Source organism: Canis lupus, chromosome 35 (genome assembly GCF_011100685.1).
Source record: "Canis lupus familiaris isolate Mischka breed German Shepherd chromosome 35, alternate assembly UU_Cfam_GSD_1.0, whole genome shotgun sequence".
Lineage (NCBI taxonomy): Eukaryota > Metazoa > Chordata > Mammalia > Carnivora > Canidae > Canis > Canis lupus.
Window position 1 is genome coordinate 8,078,107 of NC_049256.1, and position 13,676 is coordinate 8,091,782.

Sequence of the window (13,676 nt, forward strand, 5' to 3'; positions counted from 1 at the left end):
CCTCTGGTCAACGCCACAGCTGGGCTCTGCCCCTTCGGAAGCTGATGCTCCGGCGAGGGCAGTGGATTTATGGTGCAAGGTTACACGGTGCGTAAATCTGGGCCTCAGGAATCAAGGACTGTGACATTTTTACAACCTCCTCCTCCTCCAAGGCCTTGCATGGATATGAAGCAACTGGAGGGAAAGAACATCTGGTTTCACTTTTTTTATTCACTACCACAGTTTCAATCTGACAAAACCCTGAATCTTGCCAGGGTTCTGGTCAGTGGCTGAATGAATGAGCAGTGAGGTGGCATTCTGCTAGACATCTTGCTTCTCCTATCTCAACATGGTATAAAGAATGAAAAGATCATCACCACTGCATTGAAAGACAGCATTTGCTGGAATCAAGGCCGGGTGGCAACCTGCCAACTTGCAGGAAGATGAAGAGGGACATTTCTGGGAGAGGCGAGAGAGCCTCCAGGGCCTCTCTATGAAAGGGAACCACATGTGGCCAGGACTCGTGTGCAATGAATGCTGGGACTTGTAGTCTCTGAGGGCAAGACAGCAGTCAGTGAGGGTGATGACAGGCCATGGTGCAAGTTCCAGGGCTACTTTTCACCACCTATCACTATAATCAGGGACAGGGCCTACCCAAGTAATGATTACCATGGTGGCTCAAAGGTCACATTGGGAGAATGCAAACCAAAGACAAGAAGCCACTCTGATTGGGTGCATCTTTCTGGGCATGATTTATCTCATATTCAACATGGCTTGAGCAGCCCCCCACCTCATGACAATGGACTTTCTTTTCATCTGATGGAGAATGCCATACTGGATCCAGTTAAAAAAAAAATGTGCCCCTCTTTGCCTATGCAGTCAGTAGCAGTCAAGGTAATATGCCAGCAGAGATGATCAGAGCAACCAAAAATAAGCCCCCTTGAAGAAAAGCCTCCTGGTGACCAGAGCCTTGGGTCTCCTAGTCTCTAATCAGTACATATGGCTCAGCTTGATCAGACCCAGTGATGGCAGCAGTAATCATCATCCACTCCCCAAAATACACTGGCCCAAGTGGGCCCGGGCAGACGTCTTAGCGGGACACCACACTGTGTGGAGCACCAAAGCAGCAACATCCGCCCACAGGGCTCCAAGCCACTCTCTCCAGGATTCCTGAGACAGATGACAGGTCATCCCAGCTCAAAACCCTTGTGAAGTCCGCATGGCCTATTAAACAAACAAGCTCTTCTCTATAAATTTGCTTTTTTAATAGCTCTTACTACTCTCCCACTCACATGCAAAATTCTAACCAAGAGTATTCTCGGCTAATGCTGATAGTGACCTTTTATGGAGCACTTACTAGGTGCTATGAGTTCTCATTATCTCCATTAATCCTACATCAATCCCAGAAAGTAGGTAAGTACTCTCATGCCCATTTCTCAGATGATGTAGCAGAGGTACAAAAGTTAAGGTCTCGCCTAGGGTCAGCAAACCTGAAATCAAGAAAGTAGCTGTGCTGGAGGTAACCACATAGCTGGGTGGACAGTCACCGTGGGGGATGCATGGTCTCCTACCTCAAAGGGGCCTCACTCACATTGCCTGGCAGGACTGATGAGTTGCCTTCTAAACCAGTTGCACAGGTGAATCTCATGACTGCTCACCACCACCCCCCACCCCCAGGTTCACCTTCAGCAGTGACCTTCCTCCCCGAAGGCTGAACTCTGTTCTCACATGGGCTTTAAAAACTACTAAAGCTGGTCTCCAACCCTGAGGTTCTCATATCATGGGTCTGAGAGGTGAGCCTGGGCACGAAGGAGACTTAGCAACTCCCCCCAGGTTATGTTAATATAACCTAGTACCCCTAACCTAGACTTCTATGTCATCAGAAAAAAAGCAAAACAAAACAAAACAAAAAAACAGCATTAATTGGATGTCTTACTCAAGGGAAACCCCAACCTTCTAAGTCCTGGTCGTGGAAACCCAATCCCATCTTCCTGTGAGGAAGAAGAAAGTGTCCCCTCAAAGTTCAAAGGCAGTTAACTTCTCAAGGACTTAACTCTCCCTCTTCTTCATCCCCTCTGGGTCCGGTGTAGCCCTCCCAGAGGTATTCATAAGCAGTTTGTGTAACCACCACATACCACCCTCTTATACTAAGCCAACCTTCTCGAAAGGTGTCAACATGATTGGTCTACTTTTTCTTCTTCCAAACATTCATTCCTCAACCCAATCCAGTCTGACTCCTCTTACTTCACTAAGGTATGTAGGCCAAGGTCACTGACCAACAGCTCGCATATCATGATTTCAGCAATCCACCTGACCTGTTAGCTGTATTCAATGCAGGAACGCACTATCTCCTCTTGGCTCCCTGAGGCCACAGTTTCTAGGTTTTTCTCCCCACTCTCTGGTCACACCATTCTCCATCCCCTTTGCCAGACTGTCCTCTATACAAACCCCACATGCAGGAATTTCCTAGAGCTTTGCCTGGGCCCCTTGGTCCTCTGATTTTATGCCCTTTGCCAAAGTGATCTCATCGATAGCCACGGTTTTTATGCTTACAACCACCAGATTAATGCCACAGACCCACATGTGCAACTGCCTGTTTGAAATGCCCATCTCACCATCCCAAAGGCATCTCACATTTAGCATATCCTGAGTCTGCTCTTCCTCCTCCACATCACACATGTCTTCATTGTACCAGCTCAGCCTAATTGCAATACATTTCCAAATCTGTTAGTTCTCCTAACTTATTGTCTCTCAATCTGTGCCCTACTCTCTCTGCTTTAGAGCTTGATTATGACCCACTTTTCTTTCTCATCTGGGTCACAAAATAACCTCTTATGTTAAAACCTTCATAAAGGGATATCAAGAGTACATCCACATGTTCTTTGACATGCCTTCCTTTAAAAGGTGGTGTCTAACTCCTTTACTCTTGAATGTAGGCTATACTTAGTGACTTTCTCCTAGAAAATGGAATGTGGCTGAAGTGATGGTTGAAGTCAGGTCATGGAAGGCATTGCACCATCTTCGCTGGCTCAGGATGCTATAACAAAATACCATACACTGGTGGCTTAAGTAATAAACCTTTATTTCTCACGGTTCCAGAGGCTACGAAGTCCAAGATCAAGGTACCAGTAGATTTGGCGTTTAGTGAGAGCTCTCTTCCTGGCTTATATAATGGCTGCCTTCTCCCCGTGTCCTCACATGGACTCTGGTCTCTTCTTATCAAAGAACCAGCCCTATCAGGTTAGGGCCTCACATTCATGATTTCACTTAACTTTAATGACCTTCCAATCCCATCTCCAAGTACCGTAACACCGGGAGTTGGGGTTTCAACACATAAACTTGAGGGGAACACAAATATGTAGTTCATAACCACCACTTTGGCCCCACTCCCCTGGATCACCCATTCTGGGGTAAGACCACAACCATGTCCCAAGGACACTCACACGGTCTGTGGCAAACTTGACATGAGGAGGAAATAACAATTTGCCAATGACAAGCACCCACTTGGCAGCCATGAAAGTTAGCCACCTCGACCTCCGGTACCTATACCCTCAGCCAGCACCACAACAGCTACCTCATGGAAGACCCTGAGCCAGAACGTCTCTGCTACGCGCTTCCAGAAATCCTGACCCAAAGGAAACGGGCTGTTGTCTTAAGCCACTGAAGTAATTCATAGTACAGCAATGATAACTAAACCCCTCATCCCATTTCCTCTTGATCACAACCAGAGCCATATTTTCAAAATGTGTGTTATGTCATTCTTTTACTTAAAATTCGTTTCTGGGTCTCAGAAACCTCCAGACTAACAGTGAAACTCCTGAAAACAGTGTCCAAGATTCTTCAGGACCTGGGCCTCTTGGCCTCAGTTCTCAAGAGCTCACATAAGGCCTCATTGCTCTGGCACACCAGAATGATTTCATATCGGATGCCCCGCTGTGAGAAACACTCCTTGAAGTGTTAGATAACACTGCTGAGAGTTGTACAAGCCTTAATCAACATGCAAATAAACGTTTACCAGTCCATTGCCCGTTCTGGCCCAGGAAAGATTCTTTTGCATCTGTCTCCCCAGCACAGAACGGTACTGCGTCAGAGAGGCATTTGATAAGTAATTTTGATGGAAGAGAGGATAAAACGAATAGAAAAAATTATCTAAAATTGCCGGACTTTAATAGCAACCACTGAGTGAATCAGAGAGTACAATTCCATCAGTTATTCTTAATCAACTCATCTAGATAAAACCAACGTCTCGGAGGACACTCCCATTTCTGGGAGCTGGGACCCTTGGAAACAAACTCTGTTTTGCATCTCCCCTTTGGCCAGCTGGGGAGAACAGCCCAGCTTGACAGGGTGATGCTCCTTGCTCCTTGCCATGTCCCTTCAGGTAGACCTGACATCTGGACACCATATGAAACTGATGGTGAACTTGGAACACTAAGATTTCAGGTTCGGGGTCAGTTTCAGGGATGTGCCTTTGAGAGGCAAGGATGGGTGGGTCTGAGAGAGGCAGCCCTGCCACATTCACTTCAACCACAATGATTTGCTGGAATGTTACAATGTGCATGACTCTGAGATCATTTAGATGCGTGAGCAGGTTGTAGGGGAGGGAAAAAAGCAGGTGGCATTTTGAACTGTTCATCCGAGAGATCCATTTTTCATACATGTTAGGAAATACCAGTTTTGGTTGCTCACATGAAGAAAAATACTTGTGAGTCAGGATGCCTAGAGGTCCTTAGATTGGTGGTTGCCCATCAAGAGGAAGGACCTGAGGGTTTTTATACTCAGAAAAAGCCTAAACTGCTCACCCTGGCAGGCAAGGGTCCTCCAGGCGGGGAGGGGGGCCTAGATGTCTCTGGCCTCCTCTGACAGTCACCCATTGGCCCCCATCCCATCACCTGGGGCTGTCACCAGGGCTTCCTTCCATGCCTCCTGTGAACTGGGGAAACTTCTTCCCAGCCGTCAGTCCAAAGTCAATAACTTCCCCAAGAACTTACTCCCTGCATCACCTTTCCCGGGGAGCCCCTCATTTGATGCAAGTTGGGCAGAAGCACGGAATTCGAGTTGGGTAAAGGATTGCTGATAATAATAGCTAAGAAAGCCTGAAGAACTCTCATTTCCTCATACCAAGACTTGTCCTCTGGGCATTAGCAGCAGAGATGGGGAGATGCCTCTTCTTTGCTTTCAGCTCCTTTTCTGCAATGAGTGCTCTCTGGGTTCGCCCCAGTAAGAAACAGAAGGATAAACATCCAAAATGTCTGGTTTCACTATTAATGGTTTCTTTTATCCTCAAGTATTTTCCTGATTGTCTTTAATTGAGGAAAATCAAAAGAGGCTAATGTCTTCAGCACTGGCAGCTAATAGCTCTTATGCAGCTCCCTCACCTGGGGGTGAGGGGTGACTCTTGTGCCCTACATGGGAACCGGAGGAGAGGTGGCCAGGCAGGCCCACTTCAGTCAAGGGAAAATATCTGAAGAAGATCATAGGAGAAAGTTTTTAGCTCATAGCTCATAACAGCCGGGGATGGGTGCACTTGGAGGGAGAATTTCAGCTGGGTGCCCCAAGACCATCTCCTGTAGTGCCTGGTAGCGATCTCCCATCATGAGGCTGATGCAGCTTTCACAGCTTATACCTTACTATGTACCTTACTATTCCTACATTCATTGTACGCCTCTCCTCTCCTTGTACTACAATTACTTGTGCCTTGATAAAATTCATAGCTAAAGAACAAAGAACTAAAAAAAGTGAGATGAAGCCATAACACTTGCCAGGATGCTCCATCCAGAGTCAGCTGGAGTGGGGTGCTAGTTAACTAGTTCTACAAGGGAAGGGAGAGAAAGCCCTGGTGTAGCATTTGCCCAATTCCTCTGGTAAAAATACTTCTGCCCCAGATGACCATCTAAAAACATTTCTGAATAATTAAAACTCCGCTCACAGGAATCCATGCGGCACACCACTGCCAAATGCCTCCCCATGGTGCCCATCTCAGGGATGTTACAATCTGAGCTCCTGCTACAGCCCCTGAGTAAAGAAAATAAACACTGGCAGACCCGTTTTCTAGAAGAAACCTGAAATAGTATACCAAAATCTGGATAAGGTGAATATTTGTGAAAAAGAGAGCCATGAAGAAACCAGTTCGTTATAGGAGAAGTACATTACATGGCCTGGCCTGCTTCTCAGCATGTTGCTGAGCTGGGGGGTTGGGGAAAGTTTCTCTCCTTTTTAATATTCTTTGTCCTCCCAGTGTTGTCAGAAGGAGCTCAATTCACAGGGAAGGTCAATCACTCTAATAGATGGATAGCTGCCTTTGGTAAGCAAATTAATCAGGTGAAGAACCACATCTTTACCAAAGAGTTAGGTCAAAGCCAGAGGTGACCCCCATAAGGCACCAGGACTGCATCCCATGCATCTTCCAGCTCATCTAGACTGAGCTGGAAGGCAGAGGCCTGGGTAGCCTTATCTGGCACTGGCTCCGGCCTCAACTTGGACCTGCCCCAGATAAACTGGAAATTTCAAGGCTACGCCAGGCATGAGGTTATGCAGAAAGATAAGATACGTATTCCCTTCCTCACCCCACCACGACAAAGCTAACCATACCCCATCCCAGCCAAAGGGGCAGAAAAAAAGACAAAACCACCCCATCTAAGTGAGAATGTCAGTAAATGGTCCTTAAAACTAGATGCCCCACACATGCTGGGAGCGGCTCTCTGTAACATTCCTCCTTATCATGGGAAAAAGGGAAACGTGTGCAAGAAGTAGATGCTCTGTACCTATAGGTCATGTGTAGATAAAAACATTGAATCTTGTTGAAGTGGGTAAATATTTATTGAGCACTTACTATGCACCAGTACCTGTGCGGAGGTCTGAGATAGAAAAGTAAAAAGCACAGTCGGAGCACTCCTTCAGAACTCCTCCCCAGCTAGCAGCAGCCTCCATCCCTGCTCAACCAGGGTCTGGGAGACCCATCTGGGTGCCCATGGGCATGAGTGTCTGCTGGGTGCAGAGCGTGGAGCCCAGAGCCAGCAGAGGACAGAGGATGAACATTCAGTTGGACAGACAGACCTCGCAGAGTTAAGTGGAAACCCAGGCAGGGAGCAGGCATCAGGAAGAGGAGAAGGACACAGGCCACAGCTGCCAAGACAGTCAAGTAAGTTCGGTGTAAAGTAGAAGCCAGCACTTGGAAGATTCCTAAAGTGAGAGCAGAGAAGCCTTTATTTTATTTTATTTTTTATAGGATGCCTGCAACCTCCACCTTTCTGAGATGAGAGTTATTAAAACTATTATAACTGATTCAGGATCTCTCAAGGCTCCCACATGCAATATTCCAACAAATCTAAAATACTGTCAGTAGTTCCATTAATTGGTATGCCAGGAAGGAAGGAAGAAGAGAAGGAAGGAAGGAAGGAAGGAAGGAAGGAAGGAAGGAAGGAAGGAAGGAAGGAAGGAAGGAAGGAAGGAAGAAGGAAGGAAGGAAGGAAGGAAGGAAGGAAGGAAGGAAGGAGGGGAGGGGAGGGGAGGGGAGAGGGGGAGGAAGAGGGAAAAAAAGAAGGAATCGTAACAAGTTATGATACACCCCTGATTTTAAATGTATTCCAGTCTCAGAAATGTTAAAATAAGAAGCAAAACATATCATAGAATCAGTGGAATATAGTAGTTGGACATAGATATTTAAATAAAATAGATGAGGAGGGAAAGGACACTGACAGTGGATACAGTGAGAATCTCGAAAAGGAGTGTAGACAGGCAGAGTCCAGAAAAAAGGAAGGAATAATGGAGTGGCCCCTGGCTTAGCTATCTCTAAGATAATAACATCTATGGGGAGTCTTATTCAGCTGTTTAGTGACCTTTATAAACATGGTCTGTATTGTTCCATTCCTCTAAGCAGTATCTTTTCTCTTTTTTTTTTTTTTTTTTTCCAGCAGTATCTTTTCTCTCGTATCATATCCATCCATAGGGGAAGAAATTGCCATGAGCAACTGGAAACAACTGAGCAGTGTGTTATGTGAAGATAGATGAGAGACAGAGAGAGAGAGAGAGAGAGAGAGAGAGGGAGAGATGGGACAGATGTACTTACATGAAGGCTTAGAATCTGTGATCCTTTTCTTTCCATGCATATACGTTCTGTTTCCTATCCCTGGTAGGGTTGGCTACCACTGGGCAAAAAAGAAATTTTTTTACTGGTACAAAGGAGTAGTGATGTTATGCAATACCATAAACTTGGGCGTGGTGGATGAGTGACCCCAGGAGGGAGGCAGGCAGCAGAAAGTTAGCTCTTAATAAAAGCAAGGTGTAGGCAGGGCTCTAACACAAGTGGAAAACAGAAAGACCAAGTAAGACCACTTTGACGGCGAGCCTGGAAGACCAGAATGAAAGAGCCATGAGGAGGGGAAGGAAGGATGTCGTTGGCCCACAGCAGTGCGCTATGACAGGACAAAATACAAGAAGTCTAGCACAGAGAAGCTAATGGCTGGAAAGCTAATGAGAGCCCCTATCTGCCTCCTGGCTTCCCCTGGTACCAGCAACATCGGTGTAGACAAATTCTGCACATCTGCTCCCTTGGACTAGAGCAAGGAAGCGGTAGACAAGAAGCTGCTACAGAGGCTGTAGGTCCTCAAGGGCCAGGCCTGCCCTCCTGTTCCTCTGTGTTCCCACAGTGTGCCCTGTCTCCGGCAGGGGCTCAGGGAGCATTTCTGGTTTTTCCACGAAGGGCATTTCTTCATTACAATCCTCCTCAACACTTATAAACACTGGCCCTGAGAACTGAGGACATTCCAGCACAGATTATCTGGGCAGACAAGGCCTTTGTCCAGCTTGGACCACACAAGACCAACCCACGTGCTTGCCTGGGGCCTAGAAGGAAGGCCACCATGCTCTGCTGAACAATATAGGTCAGAGTTGGAGGCCCGGGGCTGCTCTAGTCCAAACCTTTGAGTCAGGGGAAGAAACTGTGACCCAGAGAGCTGAAGTGACCGTGAGTGGGGACCCAAGCCTCCAGGTCCCAGTCTCTGTCTATCACACATGTTCCCCATGATTGCTCCAATCCCACATGCCCTGCTTGAGCAGGCTCTGTGTATCAGCCTGGGAGTGATGATGGGAGCAAAGATCTGACCTCAGGGGGAAAAAAAAAAATCTGACCTCAGCTCAAAACAAGATGCAGCCCCTAGTGTGCAGAATGGCGGGTCTCAGACACTGGCCAGTGTGGGAACAGGCTAACGCACACAAGTGTTTTGCCATACAAGATGCGAGTTCTCCTGGAAATGTCCAGAGGGAATCACAGAGAGCAGAGGAGAGAATATTTGTCAGGAGAAGTGGTGGTGGCGTGGAGGCTGGGGGTGGGCAGTGAGTACTGTGACCTAGCAGCTTTCCCATCCCCATCACTCCTCCCCTGGAGACCCCCCTCTTCAGTTCTGCACAGTGTTGCCAGCAGATGAGGACGATGTGTCTGCATCCGTTTCTCCTCGCAGCTCTCTTCGGGGGGTCACTAGGCACCCGAAACGGAAACATAAATAACAGTTGGTGTAATGAAAGCAGGTGGCTGGCTCTGACCTGGAGGGGGAAGTGGCTTGAACAATTACTTATGTGGCCCAAGAAACGCGGAGTCCAAATCAGCGTGTAAGTGGAATGTGCGTGTGTGCCTGTGTGTCACCTCGTGAGCAGCAAAAGCTCTGAGGGTCTTTCTTTCTCACACACGCACACGCACACCGCGTTGGCAGTGTTCACAGGGCCCTCCCAAGAGTGGGCCACCAATAATTTTTTGTTGAATGACAATTTAATTCATTTAACGAAGGATTGAGTGACTGGATCAGTCAGTGGAGCAGACACGTCGGCTTTTGAGAACGAGGTGTAAGACTCGACCAGTGGCACGGCGGAAATTTCACCAGCGGTTTTTAGGGAGATGATGGTTGAAAACATTGGGGAGGTCAATGCAGATGGTGAAAGCACTTCAAGGAAGGAATTAGAATGCCCAGGAACAACGTTCCAGCTCTCTTTATCTGTGAATGACTGATCCCAACAGGAATTAAAGAGTTATTAGAAAATAGAGTTAGAGTTAATAGAATTAAATCTGTTAACTCTAAAATAGAAAATAGGCTTAATTTAGAAAATAAAAGGAAGCCACCCTGTGCACTTATTATTATTAAACACTCTTGGTTACCTAGAGAGAGAGAGAAATCCAGCTCACCCCACATAGATACACCCCATGTACTATATATATATATACTGCATATATTCTTATGCACACACACCCCGTAAACCTTATACAGACCATGTATCCGTACAGTGTATGTCAACTTACACAATGAGAACGCAAACACTACTTCCAGGGTCCTGACTTAAAGTGATTTCAAACCCTGATACCGCATTCAGTATCCCAATTTATAATCACTTAGATTCTGGAAAAAGTTCCCAGGAATGTGAAGAAAAACACTGAAAATCCCAGTGTCTGATAGTCCCTTCATGTCAGTTTAACCTTAATTGCCTACAGTAAGTCCAATTAGTGGCAAATCAGATTTCCCCTTCATTTCATCCGATGAAGTAAGCTTTGGCAGGAGCATCTGCCAGCACAGACCAGGGTGAAGAGGGAGAGAAGGATGAGGCTTGGCGGTGCAGTGGGCAGAGGGTGAGGGACCCAGCCAACCCCACGCTGCGGGCAGCTGGGGTCCCCAGCACTCCCCCTCCACGCTGTGCTTCCTTCCCATGCTTCCTGCGCTCTGGCGTCCCAGCCTTCCTCTCGCGGCCCAGTGTTCTTCTTAGAGCTTCCATGTCTTCACTGAAGAATAAACTGTCTCACATAGAGTGTAGGGTTTTTATAACTGATTCTTATAAGCATCAAATCCAACAGGGAAAATCCTAGAAGAAAAAAAAAAATAAACCTTGAAATCAACTTTTAAAGTAATTTTTTTAAAGATTCTATTTATTTATTTGAGAAAGAGAGAGAGAGAGAGAGTACAAGAAGGGGGAGGATCAGAGGGAGAAGCAGAGTCCCTGCTTGAGCGGGGAACCCAACGCAGGACTTGATCCCAGGACTGGATCCCCGGGCTCTGGGATCATGACTTGAGCCCAAGGTGGACACTTAACCAATTGAGCCACTCAGGGACTCCTGAAAGTAGATTTTTTTTTTTTTTTGATCCCTGTCTTAGTCCTGTCTCTGTCTTGTCTCTGTGTCTCTCTGTGCCTTCCTCTAAAACACATACACACACGCCCTTCTCCCATGCTCTTTGCTGACCCAGCCCCACAAGAACACAGTTCTTCTCAGGGAAACTGACAGGAGTCCTTTCAGGCTCCAGGGTCCTGCAGCCCCTGACTTGGGTGCCAGGATGCAGGAGGACAGGCACAGCCATGTCCTCTGGGGAGCATGGGGCAGCCACAGCCACAGGCATGTGGGACCAGGGCACGGATGCCAACAGTGCTGCCTCCACGTGAAGCGCACCCTGCCAAAGCCTCCTCGCTGCATCTCAAGGTCACAATAATAGATTATGAAAGAGTGGAAAAGCACTGCACAGAAAATGGGCCATGGGGACTTTCCTCTGGGTAAGGAAGCAGAGAACAACGCAATGAGGCAGAGGATCATTTGAGCTCTGCAAGGCAAGAGAAGTGGACTGTGGGGTCGGTCCCTCCAAGCCTGCAACATCTCCCCTCTGTGGGCTTTGGAAAGACCCGATACAGAGACAACACGGAAGACGGGACGATTGGAAAAAGATTTCTAAGGTGTTTTTAGGTAGAAGAAATTCTATCACAAACATTAATGGGTTTCACAAGAACCAAATAGTTTCCTATTATGTTTCATGGCAGTGACTTTTTTTTTAATCCCTTGCAAATTAAGGTGAGACAAATGTTCTCATAAAATAAACATTTCCCTGTCTTTGAAAACCACTGATAAATAGTCCAGGCTAATAAAGCTTTGCCTCTCCTAAAAAATATGGGAGGGCTGTTATTCTGGACTAGCAAACAGAACTAACTCCTCAAATGCCCTGATAGAACGGAAGACCCAACTGTTCAAGTTGTGACGCCCTAAATGATGACAATGGTTTCCAAGGGGCTGAAACAACTATGCTCGAAGAAGACGTCTTATGTAAGATGCTATAGTAACTATAATGCAAGTGTGGACTTAAAAAATAAATAACTCGACAGCAAAAGTCAAATTCCTCTATAAAAGGAACCTTTTTGTTTGTTTGTTTGTTTTGTTTTGTTTTTGGAACCTTTTTTTTTTTAAGTGAGCTCCATGCCCGATGTGGGGCTTGAACTCATGACCCCGAGATCAAGAGTCGCAAGCTCCACCGACTGAGCCAGCCCCGGCACTATAAAAGGAACACTTTTAATTCAAACCACACTCACCGTTTAAAAATACTTCGCGGTCTTAACTTTTTCGGAGACGAAAGCAAGTGGTTTGGAGTAAAATCAGACCCCTGGTAATTCTCTAAGGGGATGTCGGATAAATTCCTACACAATTTATTCCCAGATGGTTTAACAAAGAGGTCACCGTCTTACAGGATCATATCCTAGGGGTTGAATGTCCAGGGGAGGTGGCCAGTAGACTGCGTTGTAGATTCCAGAAGCTTTTATAGTCTCCTTTAAATTGGTAGCAGCAGCTCTGCCTTCTGCCCACCCGGAGCCAGCACTGGAAACCAGTCTTACCAGTTCCTGAGCTGCCAGCCACCTGGGCAAAGTGTCTGGGCTGTGGGCCCCTCTCCTAGGAGCTGGCCTGCAAGGGAACTACTGGCAGGGATTTGTGCCTAAGGGCAAGTCTGCAGGCCTGGCCAGAGGGAGACCACAGGGCCTGGAGAAGCTCCTGGATGCTCAGGGCTCCACTGAGTACCATGGTCACGTCACACAGGCCCTTCGCTGGGAGAGCCGAGCCCTTCCCAGAACAGCTCACGAGCCTCAGGCCTTCAACCTCAGTTTTTTCCTCCCAGTTATTCCTCTTCCTTCTGTGGCTTCAGGCAGGTCACCCTGCGGTGTTGCCAGTCCCCCCTCTTTGCGAAACAGAGGAGATGACTACTGACTTCCCGGTGAATCATCATCAGAGATGTTCCCAGCCAGCCCCAGAGGCCAACAAAGCCTCATGGTGCCTCCCTCCGCTGCATGCCTTGGGATCCGCTGAACTGTAAGGATGTGGTGATGCCAGGCCCAGGATCTCCCGGTGTGCCACCCGCAGGATGGAGCTGCTGCCCTGCTGGGGTGCTGTTGCGGGGGCGGGAGGTCTGGGGGAGGAGGGTGCCAAAGAGTCCAGCATTCCCGGCCCTGCCTAGAATCCTTAACAAAAGAGGTAAGAAAGGAGAGGCCATCACATCCCAGAACACTTTCTTCTCTATAAAATAAAGAATGCTCAGTTCTTTCATTTAAAATATATTTTTTCTTGGTTACAAAATAATTAAAATATATAGAAAGATATGAAGATAATACAGCTTGGGCCCCAGGTATCTACCAAGTAATTAGCTTTCACATTTTGCCATATTTGCTTCAGACTTTTTCTTTAAAAAAAAAGAAAAAAAAAAAAAAACTGGAGTCATTCAACCTAGCACAAGGCAGCTCCCCGAAGGGATTTTAAGGGCTGCAAGTGCTAGAGCAAATGCAACCGGAAATGAGCCCAGCACGTTCCCGCAGGACAGCTCAGTTAATGAGCACTGTTTATCTGTCCTGGTCCCTGTGCTGTGAGCTGCTAGTAACCTAGTCCGGGCTCAGCTCTTGTGACGGACGGACGTGGG

The 13,676-nt window shown here is 47.1% G+C and overlaps 1 long non-coding RNA gene across 3 annotated transcripts in view; it reads right to left on the reverse strand.

Annotated features, from left to right (window-relative positions):
- Positions 1–9,944: 9,944 nt before the first annotated feature.
- The window catches only part of LOC102155538, a 45,964-nt gene continuing 42,232 nt past the window's right edge, over positions 9,945–13,676 (reverse strand). For 2 of the 3 annotated variants that reach the window (XR_005384273.1, XR_005384274.1), the window contains exons 2-3: positions 12,307–13,224; positions 9,945–10,821 (exon numbers count right to left, since the gene is read on the reverse strand). This is a non-coding gene — a long non-coding RNA (uncharacterized LOC102155538). The remainder of the gene's footprint in view (positions 10,822–12,306; positions 13,225–13,676) is intronic. The other variant, XR_005384272.1, reaches the window with a different exon arrangement.